This window comes from Podarcis vaucheri (genome assembly GCF_965113315.1).
Source record: "Podarcis vaucheri genome assembly, chromosome: 2".
In the NCBI taxonomy this organism is placed as follows: Eukaryota; Metazoa; Chordata; class Lepidosauria; order Squamata; family Lacertidae; genus Podarcis; species Podarcis vaucheri.
In genome coordinates this window covers 102,538,589-102,564,971 of record NC_138760.1, presented here as the reverse complement: position 1 = coordinate 102,564,971, position 26,383 = coordinate 102,538,589, and positions in this window count along the sequence as shown.

The window sequence follows — 26,383 nt, the reverse complement described above, 5'->3', positions numbered from 1 at the left end:
CCATCTTCACTCAGTTATGATAAAATAAATCTGGGCGTTTGCTCATTAATTTTCTCAGGTTGCATCAAACATTAGTCTTTCTAGGGGAGATTTGCCAAATCGGACTTGAAGTACAGATATAATAACAAATTAAGAGCTCACCTCCCCCAAGACTGTTTATCTCTGCAACACGTCCTTCTCCCATAATGGCGGATCCCAATTAAAAAATGCGTCACATCATCCTCAGAATCCATCCAAAGTTTTTTGGTATCTCTCCAGCGGCTAATGAGACATCATCATCAATTTATTATTTATACCGCGCCCATCTGACTGGGCTTCCCCAGCCAAACCATAGTTAAACAAGCTGTGGCTTGTAAGTTAGAACAAACCACAGCATCACATTGCTGAGAAAACAAACCGGTTCATCTGCTGGGTTGGGTTCAAACTTTCAGACAAAGCCTATCATGGCTTAGTGTTACGTGCAAATCAGGCCACAGTACAAATACCAAACACTTGTGACAACAAACATTTGTTTTGTTACATAACTTGAAATGAGTACTCCAACTTAATTATTAAAATTAAGTCTATTAGTTCCCTGTGGCATGGAAGCCAAATGCAGCGTCTCTCATCTCAAGCATCCTCTAAATAGCTGTAATGCAGGATGCCTTACTCCCTAATGTATCCAGTGCTGTTATTACAAACAAGCTTTATTAATGTCATGTTATCTACACTGTTGAATTGGTGCTGCTCCCTGGGCAGCAATTAATATTTGTGTTTCGTGCCAAACAAATAATTTTGTGTGTGTGTGTTCCATTTCCACTACATTAACTAATACATAGCTCAGAAACTGACTGTATCTTAATAAACCTTTCTCCTAGAGGCTATTTCTTTTTTTAAAAGAGAGGCAACAAGGGTGGAAAATTAAAAAATAAGAAGAAGAATATTTACTTAGGCTAGTAAAATGATATCATTAATGAATTTCAGGGAACACATTTTTTTTTAACTGAAAAAACTTCTTAAGCTGTGCCGAACCATTCCTGTGATTTATAGGGTAGGATTGCGGTTTGAAATTAATTTTTTTCCAGCAAATGCAACACTACTGATCTACAAGCTATTGCTTTTCATACTATTACAGTGGCATATCTACACTACAAAGGTCTTAATTTTCTATGGGGCTGATCTGAAGGAAAGTCCTATTTCATGGAACTTTTTGTTAGAATTGAACCGATTTTCAGTGATGTTTCTAGGGCTTTTTGTGAAAGGACTGCCAAGGTGTTCATTCTGTCATCCCTGAATGTTTCTGGTACCTGATTGGCTAGGATTATATATCCTGTACAGGAAGTTTTCTCCTCTCTTTGGATAGGCTCCATTTACCCTTAAGAGATGTCAGCAAATAGTCAAATCTAACTGTTGCATGGCATCATGGTCTGCTATGTGACTCCTAATTAGATGGGATAACTTGAGAAGGAATAAGTGTCTGTATGACGTGCAAGTGAGGAAGTCTGTGGAAGTGGCAGCAAATGGGAGGACAGTGATTGCAAAAGCACCAAGTAAACAGTGTAAAAAAAACAAACTGCCTTTTTAATTACAGTATTTGCCATTCCATCACTACATCTGAGCCAAAAAAGTATGTTGAGAACATTCAGCTCAGCCCTGGTTTTACAAAGAAATGTTAAGAATTATAGTTTGGAAAAGGTGCTGATATTTCTCTGTGAGAAAACCTTCACCATAGAACTACAGTTCCCATTGACCCATGGCAAGAGGAAATGAATGTTAAAACAGGAAGTCTGCAGGGCAGATATGCAAGAAGAATAGCAGGAAGAATTGTTTCATGCTTCCTGAAATATTCATGTCAGAGTTTAAATATTAGCTTACTAAACTGTTAGCAGGCAATAGTAGGGCATCAAATCCTCCTCCCGCCCCTAAAAAGCCCACTGCCAATCAGAAAATGCTACATAGTTGTCTTAAAACATCACCCCTTGAACTTATTTCAGTCCAAGGTCATTTATATTTGCTAAGGGGGTAAATCAGGAAATCCGGTGAGTCAAAAGTGATTTTTTTTTGTAAAGAAGCCAAAATAAAAATAGGGTCCCCTTTGTTCCATCCATGATAAGTGATCATCTCACCTAAATATTAAAATGGTTGCTATAGCTGGGTACTAAGAATTGACATTTCTATTAAGAAATACAGGTCCCGTGTTCTCATGGGAAACCTCTCCTTAACCTTTTTTTTCCCCATTGTTACAATCCCTTGCAAAGTAAATAGAATCCATGTAGATGGTATGTTTCATAAGCATATATTAACTGGCTGTTTCTCTTTCACGATTGGAATGTGAAACTAGTGCGGGTGGGTGCAAATATGCCTTTCTCAAGGAGCAGATGTATTGGTAACGCCCGGCTGATCAAAGTTACATTTAAAGTTTTAACTTTTCAGGCCTTAAAATGGAAATCGTTTCCAGAAGAACTATTCACTGGAGTTTCTGCCATGAGTGAAGATAACAAAGAGTGCTTTAATAAGCATAACATGCTGGCTGCAAAGAGATTCCAGCTCTCTAATGCCTGCTTGTGAATTTCTTGCTTAAAATCCTTCCTTTTTCAACTATTTAAGAACCGTATTATGTCAAATAAAAAAGGCTTGGTAGATGACTTTTGCAAGGCTTGGTCGTTTTCCATTCTTCACATTCACACTGTACAACTGAACTATTGAAACATGCTTAGAAGCAAAAATAAAATAAAAAGGAATCTACATATACATACCAAATGTGCCTCACAGTTCAAGGTCTGGAAACCCAAGACTCCTCACTTGCTAACAATTGCTCATTCCCCAGCACTGACATCTTCTGAGCGACATGGGGCAGGGGGGATGATAGGAAGAAAGTTCTGTATGCTTTGGTGGTGAAAACAAAAGCTTGGGATCAATTGAGGGTTGTTTCTAAATCTTTAATATCCATCCTTATTCTCTCCATTGTGGGATTCAGCTACCATAGTACATGCAATCATCTTTCACCACAATTCGTGAACCTATTCCTGGGACGGTGTGAAGAATAGGACATTAGACTGCTCCTTAAACAAATATGATTTCTCGGAGTTCCCAGACTTCCTTTTATTCCCCAGCATGATGCTAATCAGTATATTAGACTGATATAAGAAGGGGTGGGGGTGGGGAATCATCGGCCCCTGCTACATCTGGTGCTTGCAACATAACAGAAGGAAAGGGAGAATTGTTTGGGGGAGAGGGACTGGTTGGAAAGCTTTTGGGTACAGGGAAGGCTGAGAGGGCGGCATATAGGGTACAGTTTCTCAGAACCTTCAGAATGGGGCAGAAAATGTCCTGGATTTTCTTGATTTTGCCCTACAGGAAATCCATGAATACCTTTGAAAAGCAAAGTCTCTATTGCAAAGTCATAAAGGTGATTGACAGACTCTTTGTTGGAACTCTAGAAAATGCCATCAGGGAATGTGGCACAATACAGAGCGCTATAAGCCAAACCTTCTCTGCTAGCCTCTAAGCCCATGCCTACGGTGACTGTGCTGCTGCTCCCACCACCAACTTAGAAAGCTGCTACATACCAAAAAAGACCATTGGTCCATCTAGCTCAGTATTCTCAAAACTGACTGGCAACGGCTCTCCAGGGTTTGGGACAGGAGTACTTCCCAGGCCAGTCTGAAGGTGCTGGGGCCTGAACCTGGGATCCTCTGCATGCAAAGCATGCCTCTAGCCCTGAGCTATGGTCCTTCCTCACCACTTTGAAGATGTGAAAAGTGGAGGAGGAAATGTGTTTTGTGGATAGGGGCTAATGGAATGGTCTTGGAAGCAGGGGAGGAGGAAGCTAGGAATCAGAGGACTTGTTCATCTCACTTTTGCTCTGATGAGGACTTTTATTAACTCCTCAAAATTCATCTCCAAGACTGAGCTCAGAAAACGTCACCAGCATCCCACCACTTAGATGTCATAGAATCATAGAATCATAGAATCATAGAGTTGGAAGAGACCACAAGGGCCATCGAGTCCAACCCCCTGCCAAGTAGGAAACACCATCAAAGCACTCCTGACATATGGTTGTCAAGCCTCTGCTTAAAGACCTCCAAAGAAGGAGACTCCACCACAATTTATAGCAACGTAATATTTACGTTAAATATTTTCAATTTATAGCAACGTAAGAGTAGCCTGCTGGATCAGGCCAATGTCCCATCTAGTCCAACATCCTGTTCTCACAGTGGCCAATCATCTGCCTATGGGAAGAAGAAGAAGAAGAAGAAGAAGAAGAAGAAGAAGAAGAAGAAGAAGAAGAGTAGTAGTAGTAGTAGTAGTTTGGATTTGATTTCCCGCTTTATCACTACCCAAAGGAATCTCAAAGCGGCTAACATTCTCCTTTCCCTTCCTCCCCCACAACAAACACTCTGTGAGGTGAGTGAGGCTGAGAGACTTCAGAGAAGTGTGACTAGCCCAAGGTCACCCAGCAGCTGCATGTGGAGGAGCGGAGACGCGAACCCGGTTCCCCAGATTACGAGTCCACTGCTCTTAACCACTACACTACACTGGCAGCATCTGAACATAACAGCACTCTAATCTATGCAGACGAAACCCTCGTCTCCTACAGCGTATTTTGCAGTGAAATCAGTTGAAGCAGTCTGGTCTCTAGCTGCTCAGCCGGACTGCTGTACAACTGCCATTCATATCAAGAGAGTGCAAGGTCTGCTGTAAAATGTGTTGGTGTTTCTATGCTGTAGCGCTCACAGTTTAACTGCACTTCATATGCACAAGATTCAGCATCCAATCCTGTTGTCCAGAAAATACTTAAACTTGTGCTTCCCCATTCATTTCAACGGAGAGAGCAAAATGGCACATACACACCAGAAAAGGCATACTGAGATGAGTGGGAAGGTGGAGACCTTGAAAACAGGGGAGAACTATGTGTGCATCAGCTCTCTCAAACCGCCATGACATTACTGACTTGAATGGGATTGTTCAGCAGAATTCTTTGAGACTAGTACCAAGAATAAAATTGTGCACAGATCCAAGATTCAGAACCAATACTTTTTCAAATACTTATTGGTACGCTTTGGAAATTTAAATTTTGAAGCCTAACATTTTTTTAAAAAATAAAAAAATAAGTGGAGAACTATAATTATGCATGCAGCTACACGTCTCTAAAGTGATTATTATTTATGCTGAAGTGTTTAGAAGACACAGATGTAAGTTGAGAGATGTGTTTTTATATGCACTTATAATATTTTATTACACACATGAATTAGACATATGTGGCAATATGTCAAGAATGGAATCGGAATGTATGTGATAAGTTTACAAATTATAAATATCACACAAACCTGGATATGGAGTGGAGTTTATGGAAGAGAGGCCTCTTTTTTGCATTTGGTTTCTCCACAACACAGGGCTGCAACTCCCACTATGGAGTTTATGTTGACTGAGGACATAAATTATGTCCCCGTGTTTATATACAGGTTTATATTTCCCCGGAGTAAATATAGTTACATTTGGAAAAGATCAATGGCAATAAACTGGAGATCAATTGAAATTTCACCATTTGGCTAAATGCTTTAAAGTCTGTACACAGTTTATCACCGCAAGCAAGCATTGCTTTATGTTTAGGGAAGATATATAAATGTAGCGGCTGGTGTCTCCTGAAAAGTGTGCTTGCAGTAATATTTAATGGTGCTTTGAGAGTGCATATTGAAGGACTCCTGGAAAGTCTGCTTGAAACTTTCACTGTTATTTGCCCTGCTACCTCTTCCCTCTTTGCAGTCTCTGTAGATCTTGATCTATGGAAGGCATTAGAGAATGACCGCTAATTAGTGCTTTAAGAGTAGCCAATGGCAATATTGCAAGCTGCCTAGGCTTTCTAAGTTGCTAATTTACAATCCCATTCCAAAATAGCTGTCATTATATATATATAAAAACCAGGTCATGATAAAGGCAAGAATCTATAAATATAGAGCCTATGTCATATCCCATCTCCTCCAAAAGGATCATGCTCTCTGTCTGTTTAAAAGAGGTTTACATATTCCTTATAATAAATGTATGATGAATTAGGCACTCCTCTCCAGACCCCTTTAAATGGAATGCACTGAAAACACAGTAATGATATAATTAATTACAGTCATAGTCTTGTTAAATTTCCTGTGGAAAAATTACACCTTTTTCGATTAACGTGAAATATAAGTGTCAAATCAGTAATAAAAACCTGATCAATAAAACAATAATAACCATGTTGTTAAAAGCGGCCCCAGAAAGGTGTTCACAGCAACATATTTTAGAGGTTAGAAACCCTTTTAAAATAAACGGATTTCATCTTTACACTATGTCATCTAAATCATTACAATGTTTGTGTATACAATTATCATCAGACGATAAATTGCAGCTATTGAATGGATTAAGTCTGAACCTGTTGACCTCATAAATCTGAGTTTGTCATAGCTTTAGAAAATGCTTGTGTAACAATCAGTTGATTACATGGCAGGAGCAGATATACGCATGTTAACTGGAAAATATGAAAGGGGCAGGGTAATTCAAAGTTCATTGGCAAAGTTTATAAAATTTGTCTGACAAGGCTCCAAAGTTAACACTTTCATTACGCTTTCCCAGTGCCAAGAATGAACTGTTTGCTGCTGAAATGTTAGAAATTAATTACAACCCATTCCCCACTATATGTGTTTCCAGTTGGATTCAGAAGCATATTAAAGAAACATACTTTTTTTTTAAAAAAAAAAGCATGAATTCTTTCCTTAGTGGTTTTGCTAAAGGAGACAAATGAGAGAGATTCTGCAATGTCTGTGAACGTTCCTGAGAATTTATATGTTCGGTTTTGTTTGCTCAAAACACAGACAGCAAAAAGATCAGGTATTTCCATAAAGTTATGAAACAATAGTCAACAACATCTGCAGACCACTGTTGAGCCATGTCATAGTGAAGGGGCATTTTTATCCCATAACCATTTGAAATCTGAGCCTGGCCTATGCTCCTGAGGAAACAAATGGAACCAGTGGATCATAAAACTAAGGACATTCCTGAAGAGTTCTAAGTGTAAAAGGAGCTTTGCATGTTAGATCAAGCAGTGAAATCCAGCAGGTGCACACAAGCATGGACATAGCCAGGGTTTTGTTGGGGGGCAGGACTTTTGTTATGGGGGGGGCTGTACCCACGTGATGGGTCAGTTAAGTATCTCTATTGTTTTACTTGATCTAGGGGGGCAGTTGCCCCCTGCCCCCCCCCCGGCTATGCCCATGAGCGTAAGCGATCTGCCCCCTTTTTAATTGCTTCTGGAGAGAATTTCTTGAGAATTTTCCTCTTCAAAAATTATCCAGAAAAGGTGTCGCTGATATGCTGTGAAAACATGGATCTGTCCTTTCCATCAGCTGTGAAGTGGCCTGCACAGGCCTAACAAATTTAGAACAGTTCCAATTGTTGTTGTTGTTTAGTCATTTAGTCATGTCCGACTCTTCGTGACCCCATGGACCAAAGCACGCCAGGCACTCCTGTCTTCCACTGCCTCCCGCAGTTTGGTCAGACTCATGTTTGTAGCTTCGAGAACACTATCCAACCATCTCGTCCTCTGTCGTCCCCTTCTCCTTGTGCCCTCCATCTTTCCCAGCATCAGGGTCTTTTCCAGGGAGTCTTCTCTTCTCATGAGGTGGCCAAAGTATTGGAGCCTCAGCTTCATGATCTGTCCTTCCAGTGAGCACTCAGGGCTGATTTCCTTAAGAATGGATACGTTTGATCTTCTTGCAGTCCATGGGACTCTCAAGAGTCTCCTCCAGCAAACAGTTCCAATAGTCTTTCCCTTATTCATGTTTTTCCCTACGTGAAATGGGAAGTGGAGCTGTCCAATGAACACAGAGTGTAGGGATCTGCCTTATGTTGTGAACCGCCCAGTGATCTGCAAATGAAGGGCAGTGTACAAATTGAATAAATAAAAATAATTATTATAATAGGTATACTACTATCTAGCCCAGTATTGTCTGCTACTGCAGTCACCAGCGTGGTGCCTTCTAGATGTTTGGGCTACAACTCCCTTCAACCCCACTTGGCATGACCAAAGTTTGAAAATGCTGGGAGTTGTAGTCCAGAATATATGGAGGCCGCCATCTTGGCTTCCCTAAGCTTGTTTGGACTGGATGCAGTTTTCCAGAGCTTTGGTTCTCGGGCAGAGAAGAGTCTTTCCTACCACCTACTACCTGTTTCTTTCCACTTATTTTTAAAGGCCTTTTTCCTTTTGAGGAAATTGGGGCAGCAAGATTTGTTTAAAGGCAAAAGGAAAGGTAAAAGGAAGGGATTCTCTCTCAAAAAAAATAATCAGCAAGTACACTGATCTAAGATACTTGACAGACAGCCTCCCTGGCTTCCTTTGTGTAAATTAAAGTCCAGTAAAAGAAGTAATGAGGTCATTCCTCCCATGGGGAATTTTCAGATCAGGAAGCCCAGGCCAACATGGGACGGTATTGAGTGCTGGAGACTCATTTACTGGAAAGAGGGAGAAAACTGCTACCCTTGCCTACCTTGGAAGTATAAGGTAAGTTCAAGCCCATACCCACTGAAATTCTAAAGAAATGATAGTGCACCCTGTGGATGAGGAAGAAAACAGCAAGCCTTTCTTGTTGGGGAAAGAGGGCAGGTTTTGGCACAGCACCAATCTAAACAGCAGGCCAGTGATTAGAAATGCCACCACTGGTAGCACTGAAAAAATAAAACGTTGCCCCAGGATTGTCACACATACACAAACACACTGTCCAATTTTATGCCTGTTTTTTATCAGCATTTATTTCTGCTCAAGGAGTGTAGGATCCAATCATGTGATCCACACAGCAAAGCAGGAAATAGCCACCTGGACATGAATTACCATGTGGGGAAAGGGAAACTTGTGTAAACCCTATTTAGGTCATCACCACAATCCTGGTCTGCACACACGACATGTACATCAATCTGGGATTTCTATTGAATCCCAGAACACGTACCCACAGTGGAACATGTGTGCCTAGTTTTTGCACTCTGACTGTGTGTAAGTGCTAACAGCGAAAAAGAATAAAACGACTTAAGACGTGAGTTTTCATAATGTCTGAATGTTCAGATGGGAGCCTGATACATGGCGCTGGCAGAGGCGCATTGGGACTTTGCCACTTCCATGTGTCAGACTTACATCTTTCTGTTGTGACATTTAAAAGATGCATGGCTTTGGCTACTGCTTTCTCATTTCCATAGCTGAATTTGAGAGATGCAAGTAAAAAATAATGTTGCATTTGGCAAAGTATAAATATCCAGAAGCTAAGTTTCATGTTGCCGCAAGATCCACAGAAATATCATCTGATACTCTCAGAGGACACTTTCTGATGTGAGCTTTAGTCCGCCAACATCTGGAGCGAACTATAATGTCTACACCTACCTACACTTTCAGCAGCTTTCCAGGGTTTCAAATAGATGTACCTCCCAGACCTGCCTTGAGATACCAGGAACAGAACTTGGGACATTCTGCATGGAAAGCAGGTGGTATAGACATTTATTGGTACCACTGGCTACTCATACAATTGTAGAACTGTTGTGGCTCCAGTAGGACTTTGCCTGAAAACTTTGTGTCTCCTTGAGAGAAACTGAAGCTTCACCAGCACCTTTAAACCAATATTATTGTTCCCTAGAAAAAGCTGTAATTTCAGTTTTATGACTATTGTGCTGTAATGGCCCCTTCATGGATCACTGCCTTGCCGTGGCAAAGGGGCTTGAAGAACTCAGAGAAGCTATGAACTATGCCGTGCAGGGCACCCAAGATGAACAGGTCATAGTGGAGAGTTTTGACCAAACGTGATCCACCTGGAGGAGGAACCGGCAAGCCACTACAGTATCCCTGCCAAGAAAACTCCATGGACAAAGACAACAGGTATATAAAAGTTATGACGCTGGAAGATGAGCCCCTCAGGTCGGAAGGTGTCCAACATGCTACTGGGGAAGAGCGGAGGGCAAGTACAAGTAGATCCAGAGCTGATGAAGCGGCTGGGCCAAAGCCAAAAGAACGCTCAGTTGCGGATATGCCTGGAAGCGAAAGGAAAGTCCAATGCTGTAAAGAAAAATATTGCATAGGAACCTGGAATGTAAGAACCATGAACCTGGGTAAGTTGGATGTGGTCAAAAATGAGATATGCAGATGACACAACCTTGATGGCAGAAAGCGAGGAGGAATTAAAGAACCTTTTATTGAGGGTGAAAGAGGAGAACGCAAAATATGGTCTGAAGCTCAACATCAAAAAAACGAAGATCATGGCCACTGGTCCCATCACCTCCTGGCAAATAGAAGGGGAAGAAATGGAGGCAGTAAGAGATTTTACTTTCTGGGGCTCCATGATCACTGCAGATGGTGACAGCAGTCATGAAATTAAAAGACGCCTGCTTCTTGGGAGAAAAGCAATGACAAACCTAGACAGCATCTTAAAAAGTAGAGACATCACCTTGCCAACAAAGGTCCGTATAGTAAAAGCTAAGGTTTTCCCAGTAGTGATGTATGGAAGTGAGAGCTGGACCATCAAGAAGGCTGATCGCCGAAGAATTGATGCTTTTGAATTATGGTGCTGGAGGAGACTCTTGAGAGTCCCATGGACTGCAAGAAGATCAAACCTATCCATTCTGAAGGAAATCAGCCCTGAGTGCTCACTGGAAGGACAGATCCTGAAGCTGAGGCTCCAATACTTTGGCCACCTCATGAGAAGAGAAGACTCCCTGGAAAAGACCCTGGTGTTGGGAAAGATGGAGGGCACAAGGAGAAGAGGATGACAGAGGATGAGATGGTTGGACAGTGTTCTCGAAGCCACAAAAATGAGTCTGACCAAACTGCGGGAGGCAGGGGAAGATAGGAGTGCCTGGCATGCTCTGGTCCATGGGGTCATGAAGAGTCGGACATGACTAAATGACTAAACAACAACAACAACAACATAATAGTAACAGCAATAAATGGAACAAGTTCCCTAGCCTAATTTCCAAGCCTTTCTTCTCTGACAAGACCCAGTCCACCCTCTGCTCAAGCCAAAAATATATGCGATCTCTTTGGTGTAGGGAAGAACGCCCTGAACTCATGATGTTGAAAAGGACTGCTAGACAAATAGTGGCTCACAATGCTTCACCACCAAAAGGAGAAGGGGACGACAGAGGATGAGATGGTTGGATGGTGTTCTTGAAGCTACCAGCATGAGTTTGATCAAACTGCGGGAGGCAGTGGAGGACAGGAGTGCCTGGCGTGCTCTGGTCCATGGGGTCACGAAGAGCCGGACATTACTAAACAACAACAACAAGTGCTGTAATGGCAGCCCTCTCTACTCTTCTAGGATGAACTGCAGAACATCTTAAAGGGGTTGCAATCAGCTCTTATACCGAGACATCGTCTTGAAGGGTTAATGCAGAAGACACTATAGAGCGATTGGTCTAGATGGCTGTTTTGTGTTTTGAGAGCGGGAGGGGGTGGGGAGAGGTGGAATTCAAACTGTCATGGAGATAATGTTATGGTATCACTTTAGTTACCAGCCAACAATACTCTACAAAGGAAGGGAAATATAGAGATATATACATATTTTATCATGAGCCTCTGATCAGTACACACTCGTTGTAGAACAGCCATAGCAACTACATTATCTTTCGCCCCGGGGTTAAGGTCATTGTCAAGGATTTGAGGACAAGCTTGTATTGCAGCTGCCTGCATTTAGAGCTGTCAGGGCTCAGAAAAACCTGCTTGATGGACACGTTCTTGTTTGTAACTTTTTCTCCCTCAAGCCCCGAATGCCTTGAGAAGACTTAATTACAAACGGTGCAGAAAATCTCTCGAAATAGCACATGAGGCTCATGCCTCTGAGAGCCCAGAAATCTGAAGGAAGTGCACGAATGGAAAACAATTGCTCATTTGTGGTCTTGCTGCTCTAGGTTTTTGCTTGTTTGGGGATTATCAGCTGCTCTTTTTGTAAGTTTGATGGTGGGGGAACTGTGATATTGATTCAGATGAGAGACGAGGAGATCTGTTTTACTTGTAAATGGCTCTGATATTCAAGGGGAAGAGAGAAAAGGAGATGCTAAATAATAAATGGGTCTAATCAGAAAGTTCACATTAAAAGAAATGCTAGCTAGCTGCAACTACTACTAACTGGGAGCCACGTAAGGAATAACAGTAAACTTTGGCCATCATTGTTAGTTGCCCTGAAATAAGTAGAAGTAATAAGTCAATTATAATGCACATCAATCTCTGACTTTTGTCTTCTGGGTTTCTGGGATTTTTCCTGTTGTTATTGTGTCTCTCACAGCTACAATAAACCTACCATTAAAATTATGGACTGGTCATTTCTTCATCAGAGGACAAACGGGCAAATTTAGCAGGGGATCAAATACTTTCCCCCCTCACTGTAGTGTCAGGAGTGCTTGCAGGAGCCAGGCCCTGTGACTGGTAGGGTCTCGCAGGACTGGGGCCTTCCTGAGTTTAGCTTGGAAGGGCAAGGCGCGGCCGCACAGGTGAGGCTTGACAGAAGACTTTAGCACCTGGTGGTAAGGGCCGGGAAGGGTATATAAGACCAGCATTTCCCTCTGGCTCTTTGCCACAGAAATATGCTACCCACCTAGCTATGCTTTGGCTTCCTGACTCTTGGCTTTCTGACTCCTGGTTTCCTGACTCTTCAACCCTTGACGTCCTGGTCCCAGGACTGCTGACCCTGGACTGCTGATTCCTGATTCCTGACTCCTGACCTCTACCCCGGTCCTGACGTACCAAGCCAGGACTCCGACTGCCTGTAACCCAGACCGTGACATGTAGAGCATAAAGGACTTAACACAAAATCTAAGTGGTGATTTGGATGATGTCCACATGGTGTCCCCCAGTTTTTTTGTTGGATGAGTGGAAGTGTGAATGAGCCTTTAGCTATAAATGGTATTGGGTGAAAACTTCTTCAGTCCCATCTCAGGGACTCCCTCCCACCACCACTCACCCACCGCCCCAAGCCTCTAGCAGAATGCTGAACATCCGCCCTTGATCCACTTGGCCTCTTAATGAAGAAATGAGTTTCTTACTGTCCAGCAATTATAGTGTGTTACTAAAGGGTACCAATGCCATTACATTCCTGACCTGTTGAGATAATTAACAGGTTCCCAGAAGTTCTTATAGCTGAATTATGGGGCACCTTATGAATTTTCTTTGCAATAGGTAGTAAGGAACAGGGGAGAAAAAGGCAAAGGCTTGCCGATTTCATTTTAGCTTAGGCTCTGCTAGTACCTCAAATATTGCTAATGCCACCAGGGACCCAAGGAACCTGGGTCGCAGATCTCCTCTCTCTATCTATCTATCAGGATTCCCCTCCTCCCCACCCACATGCTTTTCCATTGCGTGGGCAGGCGGAGTCCCCAGATCCTGCACGGTCCCCCCGTCATGTGGAATAACGACTCAAGACAACGTGCTATGGGATTAAATTGGCCACAACTTTATTAAATTTCAAATGTGGGTAGACCTTGGCTCAGGCATTGGGCGTTCTCCCTCCCTGGTCCCCAGCCGGGGACCTAGGGAGCATCAGGGTTATCCAGTGTGTGGGGGGGGGATGGGCCGGCTCTGGAGAACATATGTTCAAGCAGAGATGGCCGCCCCCGTAACGCCGCCGCCGCAGGGGAGAGCAATGACAACCTTTCGGTGTACGGCCAAAGCCTCCCTTCAGAAAACCCCTTTAACGGGGAACCCTGGTATCGCCGCCGCAAGAGGAAGATGGACAAAAGGATTCCGCCCAAGGCCTGATACCGCCAAAGTTGTGACGTTTTGCTACGGGAAAGGCGAAACCTGCCAATGCAGGGAAATTCCTTTCCGGCCCTTTAACAGCGACCTTAACGTAGCAGCGCCCGCATACCTGTGAAGAAAAGTTAACCTGCAGAACCTGTGAAGAAAAGTTAACCTGCAAAATAAGACATTAACTGAGGGTGGGTAGGGTGGGAGAAGCTCTGGAGCCAAGTGAGGATTCCTAGGTAAGATCCTCCCTCTATTGTGTGGGCAGGTAATCCCTCCCCTACCTGGCCTGGTCTCCTTGGCAACGCTTCCCCCAGGTGGGATTGGACAACTGACTGAGGTAGGCGGAGACCTCCAGGTATCACACCTGAGGGAAGGCAAAGCCAAGCCTATGCTGTTGGGGCCGCTCCAGATCCAGGGGCTGCACGCGCCCACGCAAAGGGCGCCCCCCGTTTTAAGCGGGGAGCGGTCATTCTAAGATGGAGCAGTCAGGGTGGCTAACATCATTAAACAATTAGGGGGAAAGGGAAGATGATGAAGCCAATCTGCTTTAGTCCAGTTGGATAATTTTAGAAGCATATATCCAGTGCAATAGTCAGACAAAAGCCCCACACAGAGATACATTCAGTGCTTTTTTTCTAAAACAATATTTAGGGGTACTCTCATTTTGACTCAAGAAAATCACTATTTTATAGTTCAAATCGGGGGAAATAAATACAGTACAGTAAATGGACAAAAGTACAAAGCAATGGAACGGACAATTCACCATGCAAGAGAAGAAAACACACACACACACACACACACACACACACATATACATTCTTCACCAATTAGAATCACAAAATGTTTAAGGGTATGCGTATCCCTGTGTCTCCCCAGAAAAAACGCACTGAATACATTAAAACAAAGAGGGGAAAAGCAATACATGAAAAAGGCCTTCTAAAAGGCCACAGATAGCTAAAGGCCAAAGGCCTGGTTATAGAGTAACGTTTTTGCTGGCTGCCTAATGATATATAATGATGGTGCCAGGTGAGCCTCCCTGGGGGAAGCATTCTACAACTGGGGAGCCACCACAGAAAAGGCCTGTTCTCTGGTTGCCACACCCAGACCTCTTGTGGAAGAGGCACACTAAGTAAGAAGCACCAAAGATGATGACTGCAGGGTCCGAGTTGGTACAAATAATAATGACACAGTGGTCAGGCCTGCTGGAACATGTGTGTCTTCAACAAGGACTCAGCTACAGTAAAAAAAAAAATGTTTTAAATGTGTTATAACACTATGATATCAGAGGGCACTGTAGAGCTGAAATCAGAACTCTCTGAAATTTCCCGTTGTGACCTTTAAAATGTTGTTGGTTTTTTTCTGGAGCATTTTCAGAGCATTTTTTTATTGATGTGTAGATGCAGCCCAAGTGATGTCAGAAGATGGATAATGATGGGAGAGATGAATTTGTTAATGAGTTTTAGATCCTGGGCACTGCAACTGAGAAATCTTCTTTTCTTTTGTTCTCACCAGCCAGGCTTCTGATGGCAGTGGGACATGCAAAGGCTCTTTCCTACTGACCCAATGAATGGGCAGGATCATCCGCAGTGGGAATGATCTTTCACATACACTGGCCTTCAGCTGTTAAGAGATTTGAAGGTAATAACCAACTCTTTGAATTGAACCTGTGAATGGAGAAGCAACCAGTGCAGCTGGTATGAAAATGAAGTCATAAGTTCCAAAAACCTGGCTCCAGTCAATATCCCCATTGGTGCATTTTGAACCAACTGAAGTTTCCAAGTGGTCTTCAAAGGCAGCCATGCACAGAGCAAGTTATAGTTATCCAGTCTTGACGTAACTAAGGGGTATGTGACCAAGGCCAGGTCTACGTTATGTAGGTTGGTGTATCTTATAAATCTGGGCAAAGGCAATCCTGGCCATTGTCTCCACTTGGAAATCTGGAGCAAGGTTAGATCCAGGAACATCCCCCATTCACACACACACACACACCACAAGCTAGAGTGCTACTCCAAGCAGGATTAATCAACAGCGCTACTGGATCAATTGCTTCGTAGCCCTACAGATTGAAAACATTTCTGTTTTGTCTGGTTTGCCACATCCAGCCCTTATCAGTTTCATGCAATTATTCCATTTGGCAGAAGTGGCTCGTCTGCCTTTGATTTCCAACCCTGAGACTGTTCTTACTTGTTGCCTCTTTCCCCAAGGGAGTGACGGCTACAAAAGACCCACATGCCCTTTTCCAACTTTTTAGAAACATGCTGGGGGAAGCAGTGGTCCATCAATAGACCAGAGGTCACTGTGATCCATGATATTTATTATCCCATGTGATCAATGATATTTATTTCCACCCATAAATTTGGAGCAAGCACGCATGTAGTTTTGTATTATATATTGCCAATTCCTATCGCTAATACTTTGTCAAGGGAAATTTATCCAAAGTTTCCCATGAACACAGCAATAAACTGGGCTCAGCCAGTGCTGAAAAGGCAGAACGTTTGAAAAATATCCATCATCTTCAGCTATAATGATCGGTGATTGTTAAGTGAAACTCTTAAGTACAGTGTGATGCCTTTCATTACTGACTACTGACATGGCATCAATAGATGCAGCACATTGTACTTCAGCCAAATTAGATTAATAAAATGCATTGATTGGATGACAATGAAAATGAAATATGGCGCCATCACCCCACTGCCCTGTGAATGAGTGAATGAGCATTAAAAAAATTATATATAAATAAATAAATAAATAAAGTGCTTCTTTGTATTGCATTATCTCTCAGATATGTCACTTTGCAGTGGATCCTCTTCACACCGATACCAACAGCCCACTCTCAGCTCAATAGAATATATAAAGGGGTCTCTCCCTCCCTCTCTCTCTCTCTCTCTCTCTCTCTCTGTGTGTGTGTGTGTGAGAGAGAGAGAGAGAGAGAGAGAGAGAGAGAGAGAGAGAATCAAGATGTAAAAGTAGAAGCCTTAGGGATTCATAATGCTTCCATATATCTTCTTGAATTATCTGACACCATTTATACAACTTAAGCATACTAGATCAAACCTTGTCATAATGAGATTTTCTGTAGTGTGTTGAGGGTGTTGGGTGGAGAGATCAATTTGTCTCCAAGTAATGGTACTTGCCTTCTATCCTGGGCCAAACATGGATAGAAAAATATCATCCCCTGCTTTCCAAAGATTGCCTTAGAAATCACACCAAGTAATTAAGAACAACTATGGGACCCAGTGTAGTGTGGCTGCATTCTGATGGTGTTCAAATGAAGCAGAAAACACAGCTGGGGCGACAATGTGGTTGTATCCCTCCAATAATATTACCAAAGCAGTGTGAACCTGCTTCCTCATGGAGTCTCTAGAGAGAAACTGCTTGGGCCACTTGGTTCAGGTCTCTGGATGTTACCAAGGCTTATAGGATTACATCACAAAGAATTAACTTCCATGTGGCCCAGGAATCATAAGAACCAGCTCACCAGGGCTTGTGGGTTATAATAATTTCCTTCAAACAGACTGTATGCCATATATCTAGCTAAAAGTGGCTTCAGGTAGGATACTCCAGACAGATTGCATTGTAGTTAGTTAAGAAAACTGGCTTCTCTTCTCTGAACTAATGGAAAATGAGAATATTAGCATACTGTTCACTAAACAGTCATGGGTACATTGGTCAGTGTGATCTCTGAGGTTCTATAACCTATGAAAGTTTTATTGTGAAGATATTAGGAGCTATACTGAATCTGACCTGTTGTCCATCTACCTGAATGTTTTCAGTTCTGACTAGTAGCACCTCTGAGATATAGGCATGCAAAAATGTGCTTTGCTGCTAATGTAGGACTCTCTCCCTCAATGGAGGGTTTTGGTTTTTTGTTTTGTTTTTTGTTTTGTTTTTTGTATTTTCTGAAATATTTTCCATTATACATTAAAAATCCAAAGAAAATCCCAAACCCCCTCCCATTCACTTTGGTTTGCTGAATTCTCTTCCCTGCTTCTGCTTTTGAATCTTTCTGCTCTCCAGCCCTCTACTAGGATATTAATACATCCTATTGTAGAAAACATACATAACGATCCAATACCGAGTACCTAATCTATGGATTTTCTTACGATCCTTTAAAAAAAATACTGTCTATGTCACAGGAAAGCTGTATTTTAATTTGTAAAAACTTCTGATAATTATTAATGCATATATCAAACCAAGCTTAATGAGGTTGTCTTTCAAAATGAATTCTATCTGCAGAAGGAGATTGTAAAGACTAGCATCATCTCAGATTGGAAGTTCACAGAGGTAAAAGAGAGAAGGAGAGAGAGAGAAAGAACGAGAGAGAGAGGGAAAGGGGGAGAGAGACAGAGACAGAGACAGAGAGAGAGCACTGGTTTTCACCCATCTCAAGGAAAGCATTAGTATTCATCTTCAACACTGAACCTTATGAATCCTTATGTTTATAATACTTCTCAACTGGAATAAATCTTACAACTGATTATCACAGCATTTGGCACCATGCCACCTGCAGTTCTGGGAACAGTATTCAATCAATGTGTAAACCAGTGAAATGCCAGGAACTTTTGAAAGATCAAGGAGGGATGATTAGTTATTTAAGAATAAACAATGGTGAAATGTTGAGTACAGCTTCCTCCTACAAGTCGGGCAGAGAAGAATTTTTTCCATTATTTGAAAATAAACATCTCTGTTATATTTTAGGATTTAGGTAGTTGACTCATGTTTCGTTAACTTCCTAGACTACATTCACACACAAGTGAAGCAAAATATACTGATTAGACCTTGAAATAATATATATTAACAGCCAGGTCTTCCAGTCTTGCACTATGGGATGGAGGCAGAAAGGTGCAGAGCGTAAGGAAATGGGACTGCTACTTTCTAGGGCTCTGGGGATGGCAGACTAACTCCCACACCCTGTTCCATGATGGCAACTTTGAGCAAAGTGCAAGCTCCTTGATCTGCTGCTTCTGTCCCTTCCTATATTTTAGGTGCCCCATTCAGCCTCCTGTGCCCTCCAACACGTCACCATGGAAAATCAGGATGTGCTCCCATGTGAGTCACGTGACCCATGCAAGATCGCAGTGCCCCCAAACATACTTTTGGGGGGCACTGCAATCTCACACAGCCCCAAAAGATGTGCATCTTTCAGGACCACGACACCCAAAAAATGGGATGTCCTGAGTTTATTAGGACAGTTGAAGGGTATGATATACAGTGGTACCTCAGGTTAAGAACTTAATTCGTTCCGGCGGTCCATTCTTAACCTGAAACTGTTCTTAACCTGAGGTACCACTTTAGCTAATGGGGCCTCCCGCTGCCACCGTGCAATTTCTGTTCTCATCCTGAAGCAAAGTTCTTAACCCAAGGTACTATTTCTGGGTTAGGGGAGTCTGTAACCTGAAGCATCTGTAACCTGAAGTGTCTGTAATCCAATGTACCACTGTAATGGAAAGGCAACATGCAAATCAATGTAGTTTCTGCAGACAGAATCTGTTGCAAATACTGCTATCCTGTATGGATAGTATCTCTGAGTTGCAACATGTCTCATTAAAACCATTAAGTCTTCCATAAGAAATTTCTTACAGTTTGTCCCTTGACCTCCAGCTCATCTTACACCCGCTACTCAAATAAAATTGGATGAGAAATTAGTGGTTGATATATTGGCGTGGCCAAGCTGTCATTGCTTTATTTAAAACAATAAGAAGTAATAGACACCACAGAAGATGACAACAAGCTTTTCAGACACTGTTGCATCTAATTGATTTAGCATATCTACCCATGCTGGGCGTGCTGCAAGGTTCATTTTTAATGTTGTCCAGTCACAATGCAATTGTTGAAGTTCAAATGAACTGCGGGTACTTTAGAAATGCCCTCAAGCTATCCATTGACAAGCCTCTAAATATCCATAGCGTACCTAATCAGTTCATATAAAGTTGCAAACAATCTCGTGTGTATTTTCCATTGTTGTTCTGTATCCCCAAACAAAGGAGTCCTTGAACCAGGCTTAATTATTTCCGTCTTGATCGCTTCAGTGATAGACACAACGGAAAAGGTACACTTTTCCTTAAGCTTTTCACAGTAACAGTCTCTACCTCTCATCATGCAAGAATCGCTTTTTCTAAAAAGGGCAGGGACACATAAAAAGGGCACAAGACACATTTCAAATGCTTGCAGAGGCAAGAATAGTCATTTGCAGACTCAGATCTGATTTCTCTTTTGCCATGATGAAGGAAATCAGCCCTGAGTGCTCACTGGAAGGACAGATCGTGAAGCTGAGGCTCCAATACTTTGGCCACCTCATGAGAAGAGAAGACTCCTTGGAAAAGACCCTGATGTTGGGAAAGATTGAGGACACAAGGAGAAGGGGACGACAGAGGATGAGATGGTTGGACAGTGCTCTCGAAGCTACTAACATGAGTCTGAGCGAACTGCAGGAGGCAGTGGAAGACAGGAGTGCCTGGCATGCTCTGGTCCACAAGGTCATGAAGATTTGGACACGACTAAATGACTAAACAACAACTACAAAGGTTCAGCTGCGATCTGTTGAGTCAGACTATGGGTCCACATACCTCAGCTTTGTAGCAGTGGCTCTCGCAAGATCTCAGGCAATGGTCAACATTCCTGCCCTTTAACCTGTGCTTGTTTTAACAGGAAATGCCAGGGTCTTAACTAGGATCTTCTGTCTGCAAAGCCTTTACCACTGAGTCTTGTAAACGGTGTGGGTTGCAGAGTCAAAAAATAAAGATCCCATGACAATGACAAAACCTTTGCACAGAAAGTCATCTGTCATCATCTATTTACTTGGCTTTTGTTCTAAGCACAAGTTTAGCCGCTGGATTTTGTTCCTTGGCCATTGGTGCTAAAATAAATCCTCTCACTGCTGTACAGAAAGTCATGGGCTGATGCTGTCAGCTGCCCGCATGGATTCCTTGCACCGTGCCAGCATCCCCAGTCATTGCACAGGAGGAGACCATTCCTTGCGCAGGAAGAAATGCATGTGAACATCACCTGCCGACATTGGAATGAATGAAGAAGCACACTAGGGATGGGACTCAGAATGAATTATCTGATTGTGGTATATAATTACAATGGGTGTGTATGTAGAATGAGAGCAGAGATAACTGGAAGATACAAGAATAAAAAAAACCAGCGTGTAAAAGATTTCGTTTTGGTTCAAAAAAGCTCTTTGTAATGGCTCCTTTCTTTTTTTTCAGATCCCTGAAAAGGGTTGCCACTGTGGCTATTCTATTCTTTCTCCTGGTCTCGAAACGGTTCTCCATTCTTTTTAATATTCATTTTTATATCAGGGCAATATATATTGGCACCTTACTTATGGCGTTAGTAAAAATGTGCTTATGCGCTATGATTCTCTTATGATAGAAACATAAAATCTCGGAAGGATCAAAGTCCACGGAGGCCCGCCATCCTGCAACATCAGGAAATTGATTGCGAGAGAGATGCCCACCTAATGCTAAGGGATTGTTATTTATTATAGCACTAATATTGTGCTGGGGTGCATTAGAGACCAGCGTGAAGGCAAGGTCCCTGTCCTGGAATGCATGCAGGCTAAGTGGTTGATCCTGAAAACACTTAAGTTGGCGAGGAAATTTATTCACACATATAATCTGAGGGAGGGAGACAGAGTGAAGAGGGGGGAGGACGGAGGGATTTGTCCTCTAGATCATATTAAATTCACCTGATTCTGAAAAGGAGCTTTTATGCAACTGGAGAGCCAAGGAATCACATCCAACAGTCTACTTCCCTTAATAGAATGTTGAAACGAAGCTGCAGATGGACTGCATTCAAATCGCAGAGACAGAACAGGGAATTCAAATGATAATCACTCTCCCCACACTGTTCTCCCAGTGCATGATTTTAATAGCATTATATCTGAGCTTTAATTTTAGTCAGCAATTGACACTACACTCCTCAGGAGTCCGGGACCCCATTTTCCTTTCCAGAATTCAGTTCGCCAGCCTTCAAAGTAAGTAATAATGGAACAGGGATTGCCTTTGTGCATAAGTGGAATGCCAGCCACTGCTCTGTTTGGATTTCAGATCCAGGAAATGATTGCAAGGAACCCTTCAGGAAGTTTTAAATGTGTCATGTTTTATACTGTTTTTGCATAAGCTGGAAGCTGCCCAGAATGGCTGGGACAACCCAAGTCAGATATGCGGGATACAAATAATAAAATTATTATTATTATGTTTCAGTAAGAACTAGTGAAATGCAGGGGTTAGGGCACTGGAGTATGATTGGGGAGACCTGGGTTCAAATTCCTATTCAGCTATGAAGCTTGGACCTATGGTTAGCCTACCTCATAGGGTGGTTGTGGAAATTACCGTAAAAAGGGTGAAGAAGTACGTATTTAACTACTATGGAGGAAAGGCAGGATATACCCATATGCAATAAATTTTACAAATAAAGGTTTTTTTTAATGTTTTGTCTCAGTTGATCCAATAGTTTAAACCTTTGTTAGTATTCTTTTTAAAAGACTCTTACCACCTGACTTGCCTTTTTCTGCACCTTCTCCAGATCTACTATATCTCATTTGAGATGGAATGACCATACCTGATGACTTTATTCTTAAATTTCAGCGCATCATGGATTTATATAAGAGCATCGTGCTTATCTTTTGCTTTTGCTTTTCTTCATAATTCCCAACAGCTTGTTTACTCTTTCCCCTGAGACAGTACACTGAATTAACATACTGTGACCTGAGTACTTATAGCCAATTCAGAACTCGTCAGTCATTGTGAAGTTCAGATTACTTGTCCCAATGCACCTTTGCAATGCCATTATCTCATCCACTCACCTGGTTTGGAGAGATTCTTCTAGAAATACGCAAAATCTATTTGCAGTGTTACTATTTGGAAAATGTCAACATTCCCTGAAAAGTCGGTATCATGTTTCCTTATAGAAATGTAATAAATAGTAATAATTTTCCACAGATCATTTATGAGTGAGTTAACAAAACAAACTACCATTCCCAACAATGATCCTTAAGATATGGCACAGATTACTTGTGCAATTGATGAATTACTTTAACGCTGTTAAAAATGATCATAAGTGGGGATCATGGGTGCCTTAGGTGGTGCAAGCAGAGGGATTTTATGGTCTCATCTGCACTATACATTTAAAACAGTATTATATCACTTTAAACACTTCAAAGCTCCCCCTTCAAAGAATCATGGGAGCCATAGTTTGTTATGGGTGCTAAGAACAGTTAAGAGACCCCATACACCTTCAGAGTTGCAATTCTCAAGTTTCAGGCTTCGGGGAAGTGGCTTCCTCCCTCCCTTTGGCCGTGGATAAGCAGAACAAAGCAAAAATAGTCTCTTACCATTTAAAGAGATTTTTATGATCACAGTGAAAAAACAGAGTCCATTCTTGGAGTAAAGGTCTCCCAATTAAGGTTTTCACCCACTTCCCTCCGAGTCACTTCCTTGCCTTGCGACCTGATCTTGCAACCACTGTGCCTTCTGTGCACATGACCTTGGACTGATCAGCTGGACACTTTCCAGAGAACTGGAGAACTCTCTCTCTCTCTCTCTCTCTCTCTCTCCCAGTTCTTCTTCTCCTAGCTGTTCACCACCCAGTTCTTCCCAACTTTTGTCTTCTGAACTATGTCCCTCTGTGAACCACTGTTCCAAATCTATACTGTCCCACTGCTCCTGGGAAGATTCAGGTTCCTGATCAGGAGTGGAGGAAGACTCCCACCATTCCTCATCTGTGCAGCATGGTCCCTGACTTCAAGGTAGTTTAACAATTATTTCCTCTGCCTAGGGAACTCTGAGACTGGAGAACCAGATTGGTTCTGCTGGTGCATTTGGACCAGCCTTATCTCCCTGTTGCCTTGCCCCTTCCCCTCTCTTTCCCAGTGACACAACTGCCAGGAGGTCAGGTGGGTGCAGCTGCTCCCACAACGCTGTCCACTACCGGGAAGGTTAACAAAAAAATGTGAAAACCAATCACATAAACCTATTTACATACAATAAAACCATAAACAGGGACTACAGATAAGAACAGATTCAAGCAAGAGATCAGTCCACTGAAACTCATCAACCCAGCAGGTCAGATACGTATTTCCTGGGGGCAAGGGAGAGAGTATTGACTGTGCAGTGGGAAGCCAAGAAAAGTGTCCTTGTGGCACACACAACCAAATGGCTAGTTGCCGTTGCCTTAGATCCTGGTTGTAATAACTTATTTGATCTGGTGATTGAAAAGCATTACTGCCCATTGGATAGCCTATGTTCAGTTTGGGTTCTTTCTGCCTCAGTGGAGAAAACAAATTGTTTTGGGGCAGGGGTGGAGGGAGGGCAGAGACTTTTATGGTGTGTCATGAATGCACTGCGTTCCTGGTCCACTGTTTTGTAGATGCTGACAAGTGCTTTTATTAGGCTGCAACCTGTTTTAAAATGGGGAGTGATGCCTATGTTATGTTTGCACCTTTCAGTTGTAATTTAAATCTAGCCTTTCACATCATTCTTGCAATCCCCCTTAAAACATGTATTGTAGCCTGTAAAATAAAATACATATTCAAGACACAGATTCTCATCTTGTGTTCAAACATGCATTACATTTGTAATAATGGTGGTTGGGAAGATTGGGAGGGAATTGGCAGTAAGGCAGAAGTGCAAGGGGAATAAGTGAAGGGCAAGAAATTGTAGGCTGAGTGAAATTTTGTGAGAATGAGGGGAAAGGAGGAAGACAAAATAAAAGAAGATATAAATCGTACTACATTTTAAATTGTTCTTTGAAATGGTAGCCAAAAAAACCATTTTTTAATTGCAAAATTCTTACCAAAATAAGTCAAATTTGAAAATAAAAATGCCAAAATGTCATTCAATAAACTCAATTCCAGTAAGGCATCTGCTGGGCCTCAGTTGAGCTGCAGCCTACAAAACCTCTTCACAAGTTACTGAGATCCAAACCAAGGGTGGTATTCAGAATATATCCATTGAAATTCTCCACTGCCTTGCGAGATATCTTGGGGTGGGAGGAGGCTAAGGAGTAAACTCTACACAAATCCAGATTGGAGTCCCTAAGACGGTTGGATGGTGCCTTGTATGCCTCCTTCCAGAAACTCCTGCAGGAAAGCTAGTCCCAAACATCTTGCTCTGCTTTCCTTTGGACCACATCAGTGAGGCCAAGAGATGGGTCTTGTCATCTGGGCAGCCCAGGACCTCCATACACACTGCCCAGGCTTGTGCCCCGGGGAGGTCACTTCGGTGCTGCTAAATGCATTGGTTTGACTTCACCCCTAGAGGCACACTCCATTGTCTCTTGAGACAGACAGAGGCCAACAAACAAAAAATCCACTGAAATCAATGAAAATCACTGAGTGCTACAACTCCCTTTATAGTTTTAGATATCTAGTTTTGATTTTAATAGCTTATGAAGTTCTCTATGTTACTCAGTAATGTTGGGGGGAGCCAATCATTAGGTAAATATAAAACAAATATCTTCTTTAGCACAAATTAACTCCCCAGTCATTAGAGCTATGGGGACATACGTACTCTGAGTCAGTAAAGTTGACTCTGGGAATGAACTCTGAGAAAGCACTACCAGAAGTTAGGCTGAGATTTTAGTTTTGAAAACTTTTGTTTTCTGCACTAACCTATATACAGTGTATTTTTCTATAATTATCATGTTCCATCAAAACAAAGTTTCCCTCAGACATCAGCTTTTGTTCATCAGTAATATTATATGATATAATTATCATACAAAATTTGTCAAGTGATATCTCTTACTGGACCAGCTTTCTTAGTGGGAATCATGATTCTTGCATCTAAAACAAGAGAGACTGGATATATTGATAGCAGTAGCCCACCTCAAACCATATGTCTGAACATGCAAAGGTTAGAACTACGCAGACAAAAGAGCACTAGGGATGATGGAGAAATTCGGTTCGGTTTGCATTTAAAGGTGAACTGACCTAATTCCCACTTTCTGAAAAAATATGGGAGCCGAAACACAGACTTCCTTCAAAAGCCACACGTCTCTGAAACAGCAAATTAGGTAGGTATGCAAGGAGGTTAGGCGGTGCTTTGTCAATCAAACGTTATCCCACACATTAAACTGCATTTCCCTATCACTTTTCTTATTGCAAAAAGTCATTGGGGAAGCAGGTTTGCTGGGCAAATTTAACTGTGCAACCTGGATTTGCTGGTATGTGTATGAATCCCACCTGAAAATAGTGACCGTCTGGAAGTACCCCAAGAGGTCAGCTTAAAAGGGAACTCAGGATCATTTTGCTGTTCAAGGTGCGGAGGAAATACCAGTCACCTATTTTGCTTAGCGCATCTTTACCTAAACATATAGAAAGCAAAACAAAACACTGACTATAAACCACACGAAAACCTGATGATTAAGAAATGTACCAATAAACAGAACAAAGTGTTATAATGACCAAATGTTAATGGAGAAATCAAAGATGTGCCCTTCAAATAAAATGTTGGTTTGTAAATTTTTTTTTAAAAAAGGAACTTCAACAGGTGTACAAGAAACATAATGTATGTCGAAACAATTTGAAACCCCCATTTGAGTCAAGTAATTAAATGATGGGAAATAAGGGCTGCTTATGATATTGCTGTTGTCTTTCAAAAAAATAATTGTCAGATTGAGAAATTATTCTGGGATAGAAAATATATGAACTGTGTTGTT